The sequence below is a fragment of the Heterodontus francisci genome, unplaced genomic scaffold (assembly GCF_036365525.1).
Source record: "Heterodontus francisci isolate sHetFra1 unplaced genomic scaffold, sHetFra1.hap1 HAP1_SCAFFOLD_61, whole genome shotgun sequence".
Taxonomy (NCBI): Eukaryota; Metazoa; Chordata; class Chondrichthyes; order Heterodontiformes; family Heterodontidae; genus Heterodontus; species Heterodontus francisci.
The window spans coordinates 7,885,472-7,904,477 of record NW_027141441.1 but is presented as its reverse complement, the minus strand read 5'-3'; the positions used below and the strand labels follow the sequence as shown (position 1 = coordinate 7,904,477).

At 46.0% G+C, this 19,006-nt stretch overlaps 1 non-coding gene across 1 annotated transcript; it reads left to right on the top strand.

Annotated features, from left to right (window-relative positions):
- The first annotated feature begins 762 nt into the window (after window positions 1–762).
- trnak-uuu (transfer RNA lysine (anticodon UUU)) lies at window positions 763–854 on the top strand. Its single transcript is given in 2 exon segments — window positions 763–799; window positions 819–854. It is a non-coding gene; the product is annotated as a tRNA-Lys (tRNA).
- The last annotated feature ends 18,152 nt before the right edge of the window (window positions 855–19,006 follow it).

Here is a 19,006-nt window from a genome sequence, read left to right as displayed (position 1 = left end):
CGCTGGAGTATTGTGAATAGTTTGGTTTCCTCATCTCAGGAAGGATATACTTGCCATAGAGGGAGTGAAACAGAGGGTCACCAGACTAATCCCTGGGATGGTGGGATTGCCTCATGAGGAAACTGGGCCTGTATTCCTTAAACTTTCGAAGAATGAGAGGTGATCTCATTGAAACTGACAAAATTCTTACAGGGCGTGATAGTGTGGGTGTCGACAGGATGTTTGCCCTGGTTGGTGAGTCTAAGACCAGGGGACATAGACTCAGAATAAGGAGTAGGCCATTTAAAACTGAGATAGGGTTGAATTTCTACACTCAGACGGTGGTGAGTCATTGGAGTTCTGTACCCCAGAGAGCTGTGGCAGCTCAATCATTGAGCATGTTCAAGACAGAAATTGATAGAAATCTTGATACTCATGACATCAAGGGATATGGGGATAGCAGGGGAAAGGGGCATTGAGGTAGATAATCAGCCATGATCTAATTGAATGGTAGAGCAGGCTCAACGGGCTGAATGGCCTCCTCCGATGTTCCTCTGTTCCTAAGAGAGTTGGCACCAGCGCGCAGCCCTGCTTTACCCCACTGCTGATCTTGAAAGTGTGTGATGTTGCTCCATTGTAACTGATGGAACTGTGCATGTTCTCGTGGAAAGAAGAAATGACGCCCAAGTGTTCAGGAGGGCAGGCAATGTTCCATCGCAGTTTGAAGAATCCGTCTCTGCTAACAAGATCAAAGGCCTTGGTGATGTCTTCCAGCACATGTATGCCTCTGTGGTGCAATGGATAGCGTGTTGGACTTTTAAATAATGATTTTAAAAAATATTCAAAGGTTGTGGGTTCAAATCCCACCAGAGTCAGTTTTTGGACCAGAGACAGAGGAACACGACGGAACAGAGAGTTCAGAAATGCGTCAAAAGCACAGACTCTGAGACAGAGCAAGAGAGAGAGAAGCACAGCAAGAGTGACATCACAATGGAGAGTGAGAGCAGGGAAACAGAGAGCTGCTGGGGTGAGTTTGCAGGATTTGGTTCTTGCTTCGGTGCAGTGGAAGGAGCTGTTTGGTGAGGATCTGGTAAGCTGTGACATCACAGGCAGGCAGGTAGTTGATTGGTTTGGAAGAAGCTACCTGTTTGATGAGTATCTGGTAAGTGATTAAGTTCCATTTTAGTCCTAACGTTTAAAATAGTAAACAAACTAGTAGTAAGCTTAATAAAATAGACAGTAAAATAAATAATTGAATCAAATATTTAAGTAGTTAATTGAAACACGTTAAGGATGACAGGACAGGTGATGTGTCACAGCTGCAGCATGTGGGAGTTCCTGGATGCCAGTGTGATCCAGGGCAAACACGGCTGCAGTAAGTGTTTGCGGCTCAAAGAGGGATAAAAAAGGAATGTAGTGGTAGTAGGGGACAGTATAGTAAGGTGGATTGATTCTGTTCTCTGCAGCAAAGAGCAAGCGTCCAGACGGCTGTGTTGCCTGCCGGTGTTAGGATTAAGGACATCTGCTCAGGGCTGGAGTGAAACATACAATGGGAGGGGGAGGATCCAGTCATCGTGGTCCATGTCGGTACCAACGACATAGGCAGGACAAGGATAGAGGTTCTGCAAAGTCAGTATGAGGAACTAGGCAGCAAATTAAGAAGCAGAACCTCAAAGGTAATCATCTCTGGATTATTACCTGAGCCATGTGCAAATTGGCAGAGGACAAATAAGATTAGAGAAATTTATGCACAGCTCAAAGACTGGTGTGGTAGTAGTGGGTTCTGGTTCGTGGGGCATTGGCACCAGTACTGGGGAAAGAGGTGGCTGTCCCGTTGGGACGGTCTGCACCTGAACCGTGCTGGGACCGGTGTTCTAGCGATCCACATAACTAGGGAAGTAGAGACAGTTTTAAACTGAATAGTGGGGGCAAGGAATCAAATTTGGGAAGATATGGTGAATCAAGGAGTAGAGACAAGGCAAGAGAGAAAGGTATAAATATGGGAAATGATAAAGAGACAGTGACAGGAAGGGACAGAATGTACAAATCAAAGAGTAAATCAACAAATAAGGCGAGAGGTGACAAAAATAATAAAAGGACAAAACTAAATGCTCTGTATCTGAATGCATGGAGCATTCAAAACAAAACAAATGAACTGACAGCACAAATAGAATAATTAAGTACTATCTGATAGTCATTACAGAGACATGGCTGCAGGGCGACATAGATTGGGATGTGAATATTGGAGGTTACATGGCATTTTGGAAGGACAGGAAGCAAGGAAAAGGTGGCGGGGTAGCTCTGTTAATTAATGATGGTATTAGCGCAATAGAGAGGGATGACCTGAGTTCTGGAGATCACGATGTCGAAGCAGTTTGGGCAGAGATGAGAAATCATAAAGGCAAGAAGTCACTTGTGGGAGCGGTGTACAGGCCACCTAACATTAACCACACTGTCGGATGGGGTAGAAAGGAAGAAATAATGGCAGCTTTTCAGAAATGTACAGTGATAATTATCGGGGGTTTTAATCGACATATAGACTGGAAAATTCAGATGGGCAGAGGTAGCCTAGATGAGGAGTACATAGAATGTTTTTGGGATAATTTCTTGGAATAATACATTCTGGAGCCAACCAGAGAGCAGGCTATACTAGACCTGGCATTGTGCAACGAGATAGGGTTAATTAATGATCTCATAGTTAAGGTGCCTCTAGGTAGTAGCAATCATAATATGATTGAATTTTACATTCAGTTTGAGGGAGAGAAGAGTGGGTCCCAGACTAGTATTTTAAACATAAATAAGGGCCTTTTGGCTAAGATCAAGTGTAGTATCTGTTCTTATCAGTGCTTATTTGGAAGAGAAGAAACCATGATCAGTGGCTTTTGATCCTGGGTAGGTTTTGAGTAAAATGGCTATAACCAATCTTTGCGCTTGAGGCCAGGGAGTGCGGAACACCGTTCGGGTGGTGGTGAAGGACAAGGAAGGAGATGCACTGGTCGATCGCACCTTCTTCATCAAGAAAATTCTCATCGATTGCTGTGGATTTCAAGCTTCGGACATCTTCTGCCTCCAGGATTTCCCCAGCAGTGGGTATTTCGACGTGACGTTCAAGAATGTGGCGGGATGCATCAAGTTCCTGAAGGCATTCAAGGAGAAAGGGGACCGGGCGCCGTTGTCGATCCTCACAGTGGAGGCACTCTTCACAACGTGACCGGGTGGTGACGATTCACCTCTACAACCCCCATGTTCCGGTGGTGGATGTACTCACCTTTCTCGCCAGGTACGTCGAGGTGGCCGGCAGCAGCACTGATGTCAAGGACCCCTTTGGGATTTGGACCAGCAAGCGGCAGGTCAAGGTGACCTTGAAGGTCGATGCCAGTGAAGCCATCATCCATCCTCCCTCCAGCGTCGCTATCGGGGGAAGTCGAGGCTTCTTGGTCTACGCTGGGCAGCCCAGATTTTGCTGCACCTGTGGCAAATCTGGTCACGTGGCAGCTAACTGCAGCACGGTTGTTTGTAAGAACTGCAAGGAGGAAGGCCATCAGACCAAGGACTGTAAGCAGACTAAGTGTTGCAATTTGTGCGGTGCGGCAGGCCATCTCTACAAAACCTGCCCCAAACGCTGCCTCAGTTATGCTCAGGCGGCAAGGTCCAAGGAAAGGCCGGGAGAAGATTCAACGAAGGCGTCCGGTGCTGGAAAGGAGACAAGCAACCTTCTCTGCATTGAGGAACTTCTACCTGAGAAGGAGAAGAAAGGGGAGGCAGCTGAAACCAGCGACCCAGCACCTACCTTGCACCCGTAAACCCCTCCTCCACAGACAGAATCAATGGAGGAGGAGGCAGCAGATGGACAAACCGGTCAGTGGCAAGTGGTACAAAGGAAAACCACAAAGAAAAGACCTCCAAAAGCGGAATAGGCCACCACCCAAACCAGTGGCAAGAGGAGACTACCATCTGAGACAGACTACAACAGCTCCTCTTCACTGGATGAGGAAGTGCTGGAATGACGGCCCCTTCAAAGGAAGCGGCAGAACTCCAAGGAGCTGGAAGATAAAGCCCCCCAGCCCCCGGACACAGGAGGCTGTGATGGGCCTGGCGAGCCCCAACACCAAAGCGCCAAACCTAACGACATGGCCAGCGCATCCCAGCTCCGGGACACCGGGAGCAAAGACACGTCTGGCGCACCTCAGCTCCGGGATACCGGGAGCAAAGACACGGCTGGCGCACCTCAGCTCTGGGAAGCCGGGAGCAGTGATGTTTTCGAGGAGGAACAAAGGGGAACAGCAGAGAACAAACCAATACTTGCTACCTACAAGACCGCCCCCCCCCCCCCGTTGTCACGCCAGCGGAACAAATGTGAAACAGCTTGCGTACACTATGGGTATGCAGGAACATCCCGAAGGACTGGGACTAGCTAGGACAAATGGTATGGGAAGCAACAACCAACTTTTAAAAAATGGGTATAAGAATTGCTTCCAGTAACATGCACAGCATTAAATCCACTGCGCGATGTGTTTCAACCTTGGATTACCTTGCCAAGGTCAAAGCCGACCGACTGTTTCTGCACGAGTGTGGAATACCACACCTCAGCACCTACAGGCAGTGGTCGCGATGGTGGTCCCACGGGCCATCGATCTGGTCGGGGGGTAATGACTGCCGTTCCTCCAGCCTGGGTATTCTGCTGCGGGGAGGTAACTTCACCATCTCCGAAGTTAAGGAGGTGGTGGGCGGCCGCCTCCTCGTAGCAGATGTAATCTACAACAACGCTCCGCTCCGGTTGATCAACGTGTACGCCCCGGTACAATGCAACGAGCAGCTGACCGTCTTCCAGCAGCGCCCACTACTGCTGGCGACATCCAGGCCGGTCATCCTAGGCGGTGACTTCAACTGCAGCATTGATGCAGCTGGACGATCCGGCAGAGACGACAGCAAACTGGACGCTACGTCCAGATTCCTAATAGAAACAGTTAAAGATGCCAAACTGCACGACGTCTTCAGCAAACCTACAGACGGAGCACAGCACAGATACACCTGGTCAAGATCGGACCGGTCTGCCCGTTCCAGCATTGACTTCCTGTTTGTGTCCCGCACTGTCATGGTCGGATCCACCGACGTCAAGCCGGTGTTCTTCTCCAAGCATTGCCTCTTACTGGCTGACTTTCACTTACAGGATGACCAGTGGGTTGGCAGAGGGACGTGGAAGCTCAATGCTACACTGTTAACCCCAGAGAACGTTGAGGAACTCAAAAGGGATTACAAAGGTTGGAGGACCGTGAAACCCCTCCTGAGTCTCCAGTTCACTGGTGGGAAGCGATCAAGGAGAACAGCAAGAGGTTCTTCATCCACAAAGGTGTTCAGAGGGTGAGAGAGAGAGAGAGGAAAATGTCCCGACTCCAGAAAAGTATGCAAAATCTGCTCCGGCTGCAGTCAATGGGGGGCGAGGTCAAGGAGGACCTCCAAGAGGTGAAGAGCCAGCAGGCCTCGCTCTTTGCCAAGGAGGCCTCCAAGATCATCTTCGGGTCCAGAGTCCGCTCCATTGAGCAGGATGAGATGTGCCAGTGTTACTTCTTCCAAAAGGTACACAGAGAGAGCTCTGTGATCAGCAGCCTGAAGGAAGAAGATGGCTCGGTGACGGCGTCGCAGTACGAGATACTAAGGATCAGCAAATCCTTTTATGCTGGGCTGTATGACGCGAAGCCCACAGACAGCAGAGCCTCCCAGTCCTTCCTGTCATCTATCACAGAGGTCTTAGATAACAGCAGGAGGGAGAGACTGGACAAGCCGCAAACTCTGGACGAGCTGACAAAGGCCGTCGGATCCTTCAAGACAAGTAAAACTCCCAGAAGCGACGGCTTACCGGTTGAGTTGTATTCGGCCCTGTGGGACTGGGTCAGCCCGGACCTGCTGGAAGTATACGAGAGTATGCTCCTGGCCCGCAGCATGTCAGATTCCATGAGGAAAGACATCATCACCCTCATCTACAAGCGGAAGGGGGAGAGGGCAGAAATGAGAAATTGGCGGCCCATCTCACTGCTTAATGTTGACTACAAGATTCTGTACAAAGTCATAGCCAGTCGATTCAAGTCTGCTCTGGAGTTGGTGATCCACCCTGATCAGACCTGTACTGTACCAGGCAGGAAGATCTCTGATAGTATCGTGCTACTCAGGGATACGATCGCCTATGTACGGGACAGGAGGGTGGACACCTGCCTCATCAGCCTGGACCAGGAGAAGGCTTTTGACAGGATATTGCACACATACATGATGGACGTGCTTTCCAAAATGGGGTTTGGGGAGGGAATCTGCAATTGGATCAAACTGCTCTCCACAAACATCAGTAGCGCAGTTTCAATCAATGGGTGGGAATTGGAAAGTTTCCCGATCCAATCTGGAGTCAGACAGGGCTGTCCTCTCTCCCCGGTCTTGTTTGTTTGCTGTATTGAACCCTTTGCTGAGTCTATTAGGATGGATGCGAGCATAAGAGGGGTGACTATCCCAGGCAGTGGATGCACTCAGGTGAAAACCTCCCTGTACATGGATGACGTCGCCGTCTTCTGCTCAGATTCGCTGTCCGTGCGCAGACTGATGAGCATCTGCGACCAGTTCGAACTGGCCTCGGGAGCCAAAGTTAACCACGGCAAGAGCGAGGCCACGTTCTTTGGGAACTGGGCTGACCGATCCTTTATCCCCTTCACCGTTAGGCCAGACTACCTGAAGGTGCTGGGGATATGGTTCGGAAGGGCCAGGGCATGCACCAAAACCTGGAAGGAGCGAGTAGCCAGGGTACAACACAAGCTGAGAATGTGGGGGCAGCAACTCTCTCCATTATGGGTAAGAACCTGGTCATCAGGTGTGAGGCACTCACGTTGTTGTTGTACGTGTCGCAGGTCTGGCCCATACCCCACTCCAGCGCTGTGGCAGTCACCAAGCCATTTTCCGCTTCATCTGGGGATCTAAAATGGACCGTGTCCGGAGGGACACGATGTTCAAACCTCTGGATCAGGGTGGGAAAAATGTACCCAACGTGGCCCTCATCCTGATGACCACCTTCGTGTGCGGCTGCATCAAGCTGTGTGTAGACCTCCAGTACGCAAACTCCAAGTGTCACTACGTGCTTAGATTCTATCTGTCCCCGGTGTTGTGAAGGATGGGCCTGGTCACACTGCTGCAGAACGCTCCATCCAGTTGGACTGTGCCCAACCACCTATCCTTCGTGGAGCAGTTTCTGCGGGATAACACCTTGGACCACCGATCCATCAGGCAGTGGTCCTCAAGGCACTCCGGGAAAATGAGACGGTGGATCCTGTCGGATGGTTCCTCGAGCAGACTGCCAAAGTCATTTGGCGGAATGCCTCATCACCAGAACTTTCAAACAAGCACCAAGATGTAGCTTGGCTGGTGGTGAGAAGAGCCCTCCCCGTCAGATCCTTACTGCACGCCCGAAGTCTCACCCCCTCTGCACAATGCCCTCACGGTGGATGTTCTGGGGAAGAGACAGTTGCCCACCTCCTCCTGGAATGTGTCTTTGCAAAGCAGGTGTGGAAAGGGATGCAGTGGTTTTTGTCGAGGTTCATCCCAAGCAGCTCTGTAACACAGGAGTCTGTGCTCCACAGACTGTGCCCAGGGACGCACACCGAGATAAACATCAACTGCTGCTAGAAGACTATCAATTCGGTGAAAGACGCCCTTTGGTCTGCCCGAAACTTGCTGGTCTTCCAGCGCAAAGAGTTGTCCACGACTGAATGTTGCAGAATAGCACATTCCAAGGTCCAGGACTACGTGCTGAGGGACGCACTAAAGCTTGGGGCAGCCGCAGCAATGGCTCAATGGGGAAAGACCACAGTGTAAGGTCCCCCGACCAAGTTGAACCGAGGGGCTAGATCCATGGGAAACCCCTTGAACTGCATCGGGAAAATGTTTTTTCCTGTAAAATGTAAAAATGTATCTGGCACGACAAATGTGAAACGGAAGGGTTGTGAGGCAACCCATGATTGTATTGAAGCAAACGGACCTCCTTTCCACTGTTTGTAATTTTTGACATGGTGCTGTTTGAAACTGGTGATGTATTTTTTACAGATTTTTATGAATAAAGTATATTTTGGAAATAAAAAAAAAGTTCAGAGAAGGTTCACTTCAGAGAAGGCTGATTCCTAGGATGAGGGGTTTGTCTTGTGAGGAAAGGTTGAGCAGATTGGGCCTGTACTCATTGGAGTTTAGAAGAATGAGAGGTGATCTTATTGAAACATATCAGATCCTGAGGGGGCTTGACAGGCTAGATGCTGAGAGGATGTTTCCTCTCATGGGGGAATGTAGAAATAGGGGATACAGTTTCACATTATGGTGATTCCAATTGAAGATGGTGATGAGGAGGAATTTCTTCTCTCAGAAGGTCATTAGCGTTTGGAATTCTCTTTCCCAGCGAGCAGTGGAGGCTGGGTCAATGAATATATTCAAGGCTGAGTTGGACAGATTTTTGATTGACAAGAGAACCAAGGGTTATTGGGGGGCAGGAAAGTGGAGTAAAGACAACGATAAGATCAGCCATGATTTTATTGAATGGCGGAGCAGGCTCAAGGGGCTGAATGGCCTACTGCTGTTCCTACTTCTTATGCTCTTATACCTACACAGACAGTCCTTTTTCACAGCTAATCTAAAACGAATGATATTTTAATGACTCTTTCACACAATCCTTTCCGACTGAAACATACTTCATTCACCTGACTTCATTCTCCAAATCTAGATCCAGTACCATCTCCTTCCCCATTGGATGGAAATATACTGATTCGGAAAGTTCTCTTACACACATTCCAGGAATTCTTCTCCCTCTTTGCCCTTCACACAGTTATTTTCCCAGCCTGTATTCGGATAATTGAAATCCCCATTAGCATTACTCAGAGGTTCTTGCATCTTTCGACAATTTGCCTGCAAATTTGCTCCTCTGTCCACTTCCTACTATTTAGTGGCCTGGATATACACTGAGCAGTGGAATAACTCCTCTGTTGATGCATTATTCTAAACAAATAGATTCTACCTTTCAACCCTCAAGTACATTTTCTCTTCCTAGTGCTGTAACAGTATCTTTGATCAATACAGCTGCACCCACACAATCCTCTGCCTATTTTTCTTCTCTATCTTTCTTGAATACATCGCAGTGAGGAATATTAAGTTCCCATTCCTCCCCTTGTTTGATCCATGTCTCCGTTATTGCCACTGGATCACAATCCCATGTGGCTACTTGTGCCTGCAGCTCACCAATCCTATTTACCATGCTTCAAGTATTTACAAACATGCACTCTAAACCTATCTCAGTCTGCCTTGCATTTGTCTCCTGTTTGAGTTTTGTGCTTCTGAACTATTCTTTATTCTAATGCTGTTTGTTTCTCTCAGTCCTCGGTGCACCTTGTATCTATTCTCTAATGCTTCATCCTTGTGCCCCTCCCCCAGCCAAATTAGTATAATTCCTTTCACAAAGCATTAGTTAAAGTGACAGCGAGGACATTTGTCCTGTCCATATTGTGCAGGTCACATCAACACCAGAAGTGGTGACAATGTTCCTGGAAGCTGTAGCCCTGCCTCATCCACCATTTCTCCAGCCATGCATTAACCTGTATTATCCTACTATTCCTACACTCACTAAAACACATGGCAGTAATCCAAATATTATAACCTTTGTGGTCTTGCTCTTTAACTTCCTTCCCAGCTCCTAAAACTCTGATTGTAGGATCTCAACCCTTTTCATACCCATGTCATTGGTTCAAAAATAGACCACGACTTCTGACTGTTCTTCTTCCCCATTGAACATATTTTGAAGACTGAAAACTGGTTTCAGAATCTCACACTTGGTCCCACTGCCAAGCGGCCGGTGGGGAGGTGAGGGTGGGGGGTGGGGGAGCGGCGGGGCTTTCCCGAAGTCGGGGGTCGCGGCGGGTCTCTTCCCGCGGAATTTTATGGCCCCCTCCTGCCGTGACCCATGACATCGAGAGGCTGGTAAAATTCAGCCCGATATGTTCAGCTGCAATGGCGGTTCATGCTGCCCTCTTCTGGTCATTGGCTGACATACATGCAAAGTTTCTGTAAAATGAATGTAACGTGGATATATTGCCAGGACAGGGGAGGATCACCTTGAGATGTTTTTAGGAAGAAGCAGAGCAGTTGGACTAATTGGAGAACACAGCCAAAGATACAGCACTGGCATGATGGGCCAAATGGTCTTTGTTCACTATTCTATGACTCGATGAACATTTCCCATCCTAATTTCACATTTTCTACAACTGCAGCATTTGGCTTTGTAAAGGTCTGGTGTGTAGACTTTTCCCAGAGCTGCAAATAGTACCTTGTGACAATATAAACTGTCAGTGTGTGAATGTGGGTGTCACATTTCTATACAAAATGAGTGCTGAAGTTATGACAGTGTCAGTTGTAAATGTATTTTCATTATGTTTCTAATCTGTAATATGTTATACATATCTATGATTGAAACTGTGCTCCTGTAAATGGTGAGTTTTATTAATCATTCATTGGATGTGGAGATCGTTTACAAGGCCAACATTTACTGCCCATCCTGACTTGCCCTTGAGATGCTGGTGCTGAACCGGCTTCCTGAACAGCTGCAGCCCGTGTGGATTTGCAGTTTTTCTTGTAGTTGTTCATTTGAAACAGATGAACGGTATGCTTGGGCATTTCAGAGAGCAGTAAAGAGTTAACTACATTGCTGTGAGTTTGAAGTCACACATGGGCCAGACCAGGTGAGGAGAACAGATTTCCTGTCCTAAGAACATTAGTGAACCAATACTCCAGTTGTTTCATTGTCACCATTACTGATACAAGCTATTTATTGTTGATTTATTTCATTAACTGAACTTAAATTCTGCAACTGTGGTGATGGGATTTGAAATCACTGTCACCAGATTATTGATGGGATTTGAAATCACTGTCACCAGATTACTGATGGGATTTGAAATCACTGTCACCAGATTATTGATGGGATTTGAAATCACTGTCACCAGATTACTGATGGGATTTGAAATCACTGTCACCAGATTATTGCTGGGATTTGAAATCACTGTCACCAGAGTACTGATGGGATTTGAAATCACTGTCAACAGATTATTGCTGGGATTTGAAATCACTGTCACCAGATTACTGATGGGATTTGAAATCACTGTCACCAGGTTATTGCTGGGATTTGAAATCACTGTCACCAGATTACTGATGGGATTTGAAATCACTGTCACCAGATTATTGCTGGGATTTGAAATCACTGTCAGCAGATTATTGCTGGGATTTGAAATCACTGTCACCAGTTTAGCGATGGGATTTGAAATCACTGTCACCAGATTATTAGTCCAGGCCTCTGGATTACTAGTGCAGTAAATATTACCACTATTTTACTGTAGCCAGGGGTGCATCAATGGGCTTATTATGAATAAATTTGTATGTCTGTGTGTGTGGTTTTGGAATATATTTGTGTGTATCTTTGTGTATAAATGTACTTAGGTGTTATTAATAAATAAAACAGAAATAAATAAACAGATAATTTTTTTTGAATAAGACAATTCAACCTGAATAAATAATAGATTCGTGCAAATAAGCATGTAAGCAGTATTTAACACAAGAAATCAAAAATGTTCGAGTTTAACATGGATGAAAGGAAGAGCAAATGTAACAGGGCTTTCAGGTGATAAACTCATAGAATCAGTGACTGGTTACAGCACAGAAGGAGGCCATTCAGCCTATCGTGTCAATGCTAGCTCTCTGCAACAGCAACTCACCCAGTCCCACTCCCCTGCCTTTTCTCCATTGCCCTGCAAATATTTCTCCTCAGATAATTATCCAATTCTCTTTTGAAGGCCTCGATTGAACCTGCCTCCGCCGCACTCTCAGGCAGTGCATTCCAGATCCTAACCACTCGCTGCTTAAAATAGTTTTTCCTCATGTTGCCATTGATTCTTTAGCCAATCATCTTAAATTGGTGTCCTCTGGTTGTAGATCCTTCCAGCAATGGGAACAGTTTCTCCCTATCTACTCTGTCCAGACACAAGAACACAAGAACATCAGTAGTATGAGAAATGGTCCATTTTCCTGCTGATTTTTCTATTGCCTCACCTCAATAACCACAATAACAATCATCTTCTTGGGTTTCTTGGTTTATTGAATGAATTTGCAGTCCTGACACAGTGTGAATCCACAGAAGTCATCGATAAGGTCCATCTACTGCCCCGTGACATGGTGTAGCTAGCTTTATTCTATCAATGAAAGTAATTCGCATTGGCATTACATACTATATTGCTTGCTTGCCAGCTAATGCATTTTGCTGCTCTCCATTGATGTTTGTATGCTACTTTATTTATAGGGAGAAAATATGTTTTAAATCAGACTGTGTTTTGAAGGCATCAGATTGGCTATACAATTTATATACAGATTAATTGCCCCCATGTCCATGGCTGAGTCAATAATTTTGTCAAATGTCCATGGTGCAACATCAACATGTCAGTGCCTATCCCTGCACAGATAAGAGGGGCTCCCTCTTCATTTAGGGCAGGGGGAGGAGGAATGGCTTTCCCAGAAGACATAAATCTCAAAGAACACATCCATTCACAGTTTTGACTGAACTGAACTGCACAGAATGATGTGAGAGAGCAATCCAGTTCCTTTTCCCACTCTCTTGGGGCTTGAGGAAAAAATGTTCTTTAAAACAAAGAAAGAAATGCACTGGACACATTCAACTGGAGAAACGGGATCAAAATTCTTTGCCGCTGTTTGTTGTTCCACCTCCCCTAAAGGTTTAATGGGTGTATGTGGCGTGGCAATGGAATGATGGAAACTCGGAAACCCCAAGGTAGATTTGCCCAGATTTGTGCTGAGCTGACGTACCACATTTAGTCTCAGTGTCCTTAGTTTAAGAATGGAAAAACGTAGCCAGGATTCCTCCTCCTAATAGCAATTCAGTGACTTGATGTCAATTACACAGGGATGGACCTGAGGCAAGGGAGAGATTAAGCTGAACTTGTGATGTGCTCCAAGCAGCCTGTCAACAATGGCTCTCTCAGCTCACACATGAAGAATGTTCTAGAAGGCTGACCGAACCCATGGATCATAATCCCAGTGAGGACACAACAACCAGAGGAGGAGAAAAACAATGATTGGATAAAATAATTGAAATGCTGTTTGTAAAGTTATATATAATGCAACAGTTCATGCTGCAACAAAACAACATGATGTGGGTTTGAACCCGTAAGTGCCCAGCAGTAATATTCTCCATCTACAGACTAGGAGGCTCCTCAGTGAAAGTGAAATTGGAGTGTCAGCCTAGGACATGAAAGCTAGTGCCAGTTATTTTAGCAAACTAAGACACACAGGTTCAACTGGTAGAAAGCAAAATTAGGACTGATGTCAGGAATTTCCGTACACAAATAGTGATCGCCGTGTGGAAAAGACTTCCAGATAGGGCAGTGAAGATAAAAAAGCTTGTCAACACTGAAGAAACAGTTGGAGAGTGTGGGAGTGAGGGATGCAGTTCTTTCTGAATCAATGAGCTTGAATAGGCCAGATGGCATTCCTCAGAATCCCAATGTTTATAACCTGTAAGGCTGAATTGCTATATGTCTGGGGATAGGTTATCTGTTTGCTTCGTAGTCTGAGTGAAGTGTCTCGCATGGGCAAAACAACCAATGGAAAAGAGGTAACTCACCGACATGAGACTCCCTCTCATGCAGTGACAAGGTTATGATAAGCTTGGTGAGGACACAGAACTGCGAGCTCAAGGTACAGCTAACAGATCTTCAAAATAGATTTGGAAAACCTGTATGTATTTTACATCTCCTCTTTGTAAAACCCAAGATCTTATTCACAAATGTGTTTCTGAATCTATTTCACTAATCCTCACATCAACTGGATCCATTATTAAGTCTTTGTGGTCAAAATCCTGAAGTTCCCTCTTGCATTTTGGGTGTATTTAGACTGCATTTTCGATCAGTGTGAAGTGGTTTCAACTTTGCACTGACACTTTTATTATGTTCATTCAAAGGTAAAGTAATATCCATCTTCGAAAAGGGTGACAGAACTAAGCCGAATAATTGCAGCCCAGTTAATTTAACATCTATGTTAGTTGAGTGAGTATGTTCAAGACTGAGATTGGTAGAGTGTTGGACATGAATGGAAACAAGGGAAATGGGGATAGGGTGGGAAATGGATTGAGGTAGAAGATCAACCATGATCTTATTGGATGGTGGAGAGGCTCGAGGGGCCGTACTATCTACACCCGCTCCTATTTCTTATTTTCTAGGTCAATGTTTAGAATCTTTAAAGATAAAATTGCTAAATATCCAAGTGAGAAAATTATTAGAAGCAGAAACACTGGTTTCATAAAGGAAAATCGTGCTCGACAAAACCCAATAGAGTTCTTTTGAAGTGACAGATAATGGTGGCCGTGTGTACAGGGACATTCGGAATGCCTTGGAAAAGTTAGTAGAGAGGAGACCATTGGAGAAGATTAACACTTTTGGTATCAGGGGAATGGGATGAAATGGGATTAAAAACTGGTTCTGAGGGAGGGGAGAGTAGGAGTTAAGGGCAGTTTCTCCGAGGGGATGGAAGTGGGTAGCAGTGCCCCACAGGGTTCTGTTCTAGTGCTGCTAATTTGTAGTGTGTAAGGTCACTTGTACACTTGGCGAGGAGTGAATTATGGTGCAGGGCATGGGGAAGATGCAAAAAGACCATCTTTAAGAAAAGGAGTCTGGCCTCAATGGTCCGGGTGGAAACACTTGTGACACCATGCAGTCACAATGACTCCCTCGTATGCATGGGTTTGGCCTGTGTTGACAGCCCGAGCAATAAGGGAATAATTTCTTTCTACAGAATGTAACATTTGTTTCGCTTTCGGTTGAGTTGAAGAATGACGGTTTTTATACAATTGAGAAACCGGTTCTTGCAAACTGCTTGTTTCTCTTATGGAGTTTGTTGAACCCAGACTGAGCCACAACACTTCAATAACCTGAAACATTCTCAGCACAGTAACTTTTTATTCATGTGATTGTGTTTTTTACTCCCCAGATCTAGAAGACAGCAGCTTGACAGAAGATATTGAGTCTTCAAGCACTTCACTGAGCTGCTGTGCTTCCAGCAGAGGCTCTGCAGCAAAAGCAGGCTTGCCTTCCGAAGACTGCACTACTAAACAGACCAGACAACTTACCGAAGAAATCCAGAACCTACAGGTCAAACAAAACTCATCCCTGACCTTTTGTAGATGTGTTCCCTTTCTCTACAAGCATGAAAAAACATGAGGTAATCAAGATTAGAGCCGTCTGACAATCTGATCCATTCAAGCACAGGGAATATAATTTTTTGGGGGGTGGGAGATGTTTGTAAATAGTTAAGGATCTAAAGGCTAAGTGTGTTGATGAGCAACATTGTGGTGGAACGCGAGGAATTTTGAGGCCAGAGAAACGGTGGTTCTACAAAACACCAGCGTTAATCTAGCATGACCTCTCATAATGCCTCATCAAAAAGATGACTATAATTCATAACCAAGTTCCTTTAACTTCTGTAAACAGCTGCTTTGAAACCGTTTACAAACATAATCACATATATTGTAGATTTTTAAAAACCCAGTGTAATAAGTTCCTCTCCTTCCCAGAGATTTAAGTTATTATAATTCTTAAATGACATTAATCAGATTGTCCCAATCAGGAGCCATTTGACCTGTCTGCTTTTGTAGACTAATTACACTCTATCCTCAAGGCTCAATGGGAACTCAGTGCATTTGTGTAAAAACCAGACAGGGAATTGTGAAAATATACTAAATCTGTGTTTTTTAAGCTGCTGAAAACAAATTGCACTTTTTAATTTAGAAACGCAGTTTCTCGAGTTCCCCAATGGTCTAGTGGTAAAGGCACTGCCATTCACCTGACATTCAACCATATGAACCAGAGGATCTCAGGTTTGATTCCCACTCTTGGCTGAGTTAGTTAATTTAAACTAGAGACGCTGTCGGGCTGCTGCAGTTACCTCAGTCACCACTTGAACCATGTAGGTTTGGTGCTCCGAAGTCGGAGATGATAAAGGGGGTGAGAAAGGGAACGGTGGCCTCATTCCCTGTCTCTGTTCAAGTTTTGGAGCTGGGGGATCCTCCAAACACCACCAGGTTTCATCAATTTCTGTCTCCGCTGGGCAAGCTAATATTGTCACTTGCTGTCCTTCCATCCTCTTCGCAACCACTCACAATCACTCTGGTGAGCAGATTGTTGAGGTATTTGCTGTTTGCTTCTCTCATTGCAGTGTGTCAGGGGCCTGGAGAACATGACCTTTGGAGATGCTGGATGGTTTTGGAGGGTGCTGGGCTCAATCATTATCCTGTTGAGGAATAAGCACAACAAAGAGATGCTAACGCTTGAGGTGCTGTCATACCTGTCGAAGAACATGATTCAGTTGAGAGCAAACACTAATCCACCCTTTGTCGATACAATCCTCAGCAGAATTCAGTCACTCTTTGAGGGAAGGTGTGAGAAAGTACTGGTGGAAATGTTCCAATGTGTTGGGAAACTTGACCAAGTGGAATCTGAGGGTGAAGATCTTTCTTCTACCAACAGGTCCATTCCAAACTGGTTCACTTATTGTTGCACTTGGATGGAAAGAGTGAGGAGATCATCAGATCTTGTAGGTCAACACTGTGGATGATCTTGCCACTTACTGGATCTGCTGAGGCTTCCTCATTGATATCTAGAGGAGCCCAATGGGAGTTACATGGACTTCCTCAGATACCTATCACAGCAGTTAGTTTAAGATGCTTCGAAACCTGTGGAGCTTTTATCAGTTCTCCAAGGAAGACAGTCACAGTGACTGCCTGACAGTGTTGGATCTTAAGGATGTGAGAAGCCAGCTGCTCCACAATACCAGGCAGACTGGGACCAGCATATTCCACCATTGCTCTGGCAGCAGAACAACCTCCTTGTTGAATTTGCAGAGGTTCATCATCTGTTCCCATCCTCCATTTCTTTCCATGTATTCAGCTCCGTCACTATAATTGTCTGATTCAAAGGGATCTTTAGTGTCTCCACACTAGTGACACACAAATCCCTACTTATAGATGTTTGAAATTTAGCTGTGAATTCTCTCTGCTGTGATTCACTCTCAGAAACAAAACCATTGATCAGTGAAAGATCAATTCCTATACCATGGATTGTGAGTTATTCTTCAATAATGAGCAGGAGCAGCTCCGAGAACACGCAGTGACCTTTTCAACTTTACTCCTGCAGCAGCTGGAACGTGTCCGACCCGCCCGGTGGGTTACCTGGTGGACGAGCTGTGTAATGAACTGCTGCTGTCCCCCATCAGAATTAAACCTGAAGACACAGACCCCGATCCTCCTCCACCTCCTCCTCTTCAGAACAACAAACTGATCATTCTTTCAACATGACCTACACATTTGTAACTGTATGGATTGTAATTAAATAAATATTCTGTTGTGTTATTGTAACTATTGGTGAATCTTCAAACCCATTCAGGGAGGCAGTATTCCTGACACAGAGCAGCAGTGAGCAGGAGGAACTGGGGATAACATTGAGGAGAAATCTGTCTCCCCCCGGGGGTGACAGAAGCAGGAGGTCTCCGCTGAGGATTCCAAGAGCAAGATCTCCGAGGCCTCGGCTGGTAAAGATCAATGATTGATGAGCATTGGTCTCACACACAGGCTGTGGAGACAGTCTCTTCTCTCCTGGTGCAGATGACGGGACAATTGGAGGAGTCCAGAACTCACACCGACAACACAATGAGGGAGGCAACACATGAAGTGAGGAAGACCCTGGGCACTGGCCGTCCGGGAGATCAATGTAGCTGCCAACCAGACATTAGGATGAGGGTAGAAGAGCTCTGGTCACTTCTACAGTGACAACAGTTACTGCTTCCACAGCTGGCATTCTGACAACGTAGCCTTGACTGCTCAGAAACTGCAGTTTCATCATCATTGCCATAACTCCTGGTAAATCCGTAATCCAGAATTAGCCCACTGTGTGTTCACATTTAGCCATTTCTCCCCCGTCGCTCCAGTCATTTGATTCTGGTGGGTGCACTGTCACAAAATGATCAGAGTTACAGAGGCTCAGAGAGGGAAATCATGGCAGAAATCCCAGTGGTCACTTCTGGTGTGGAGTTTTGCTGTGGGGCCGTGTCCCACTTCACTTGCCAGACCAGCTCCCAGAAGTGGGTGGTTTTTGGAAGGAAATTCCAGCTGGTGATTTTGGGATACGGGTGCTGTGATAATAAGACTCGCCTGTTTGAAATCTGGTTTTCACACAACATTCTGATGACCATAATTTGAAATTGCCTGGAGGCATGAAAACAGAAAGCTGCAGTTCATCACTCGAGTGCTGATTCGAAGCAATGTTCTTGGTGCAGTATAAGTGGATTCCACACACACATTTCCACTGAAGGTGTGAAGTGTGCTGTCTGACACACAGCAGCATGTTTCAGGATCACTCAGGGACTGAGGGAACGAAGGCACAGGTTCACAGGTACAGTACTGGAGGTCCTGATGGAGGAGGTCCAAAGGAGGAGGAATGTCCTGTACTTACAGAGGAGAAGGAGTCCACCTCCCTCTCCTGTCTCTCCTGTCCTTCTCTCCTGCCGCGGCTGGTGCTGCTCAGCCTGGCCTCGTGTCCTCCTCCCATTTCTCCCGCGGACCGAGCAAGATGTCAATGACCAAACGCTCCCTTTCTCCTGCTGATTCCTGTAAAGTTTCCAATAAGGTGGAGTAACACAGCACTTACTCTTTATAGGTGAAATCCTCAGAGTATTTCCCGAGTAAATGCTGACAGAGTGTTGGTGAAGTCTTGACAAAGTTTCCCAGAAAGTCTCCCAACGTGTTTCAAATGTCCTCTTCAAACCTCCAGCAGTAAGTGAACAGTAAAAGGTGAATAATCTTTAAATAGCACTTGAAATCCTCAGCGATAACTTGTTTACTCCTGTCACTGTCAGGAGACGGTGTGAGTTCAAGAGCCAGCCACCAAAATGCTGAACTGAGCAAGATGTCGAT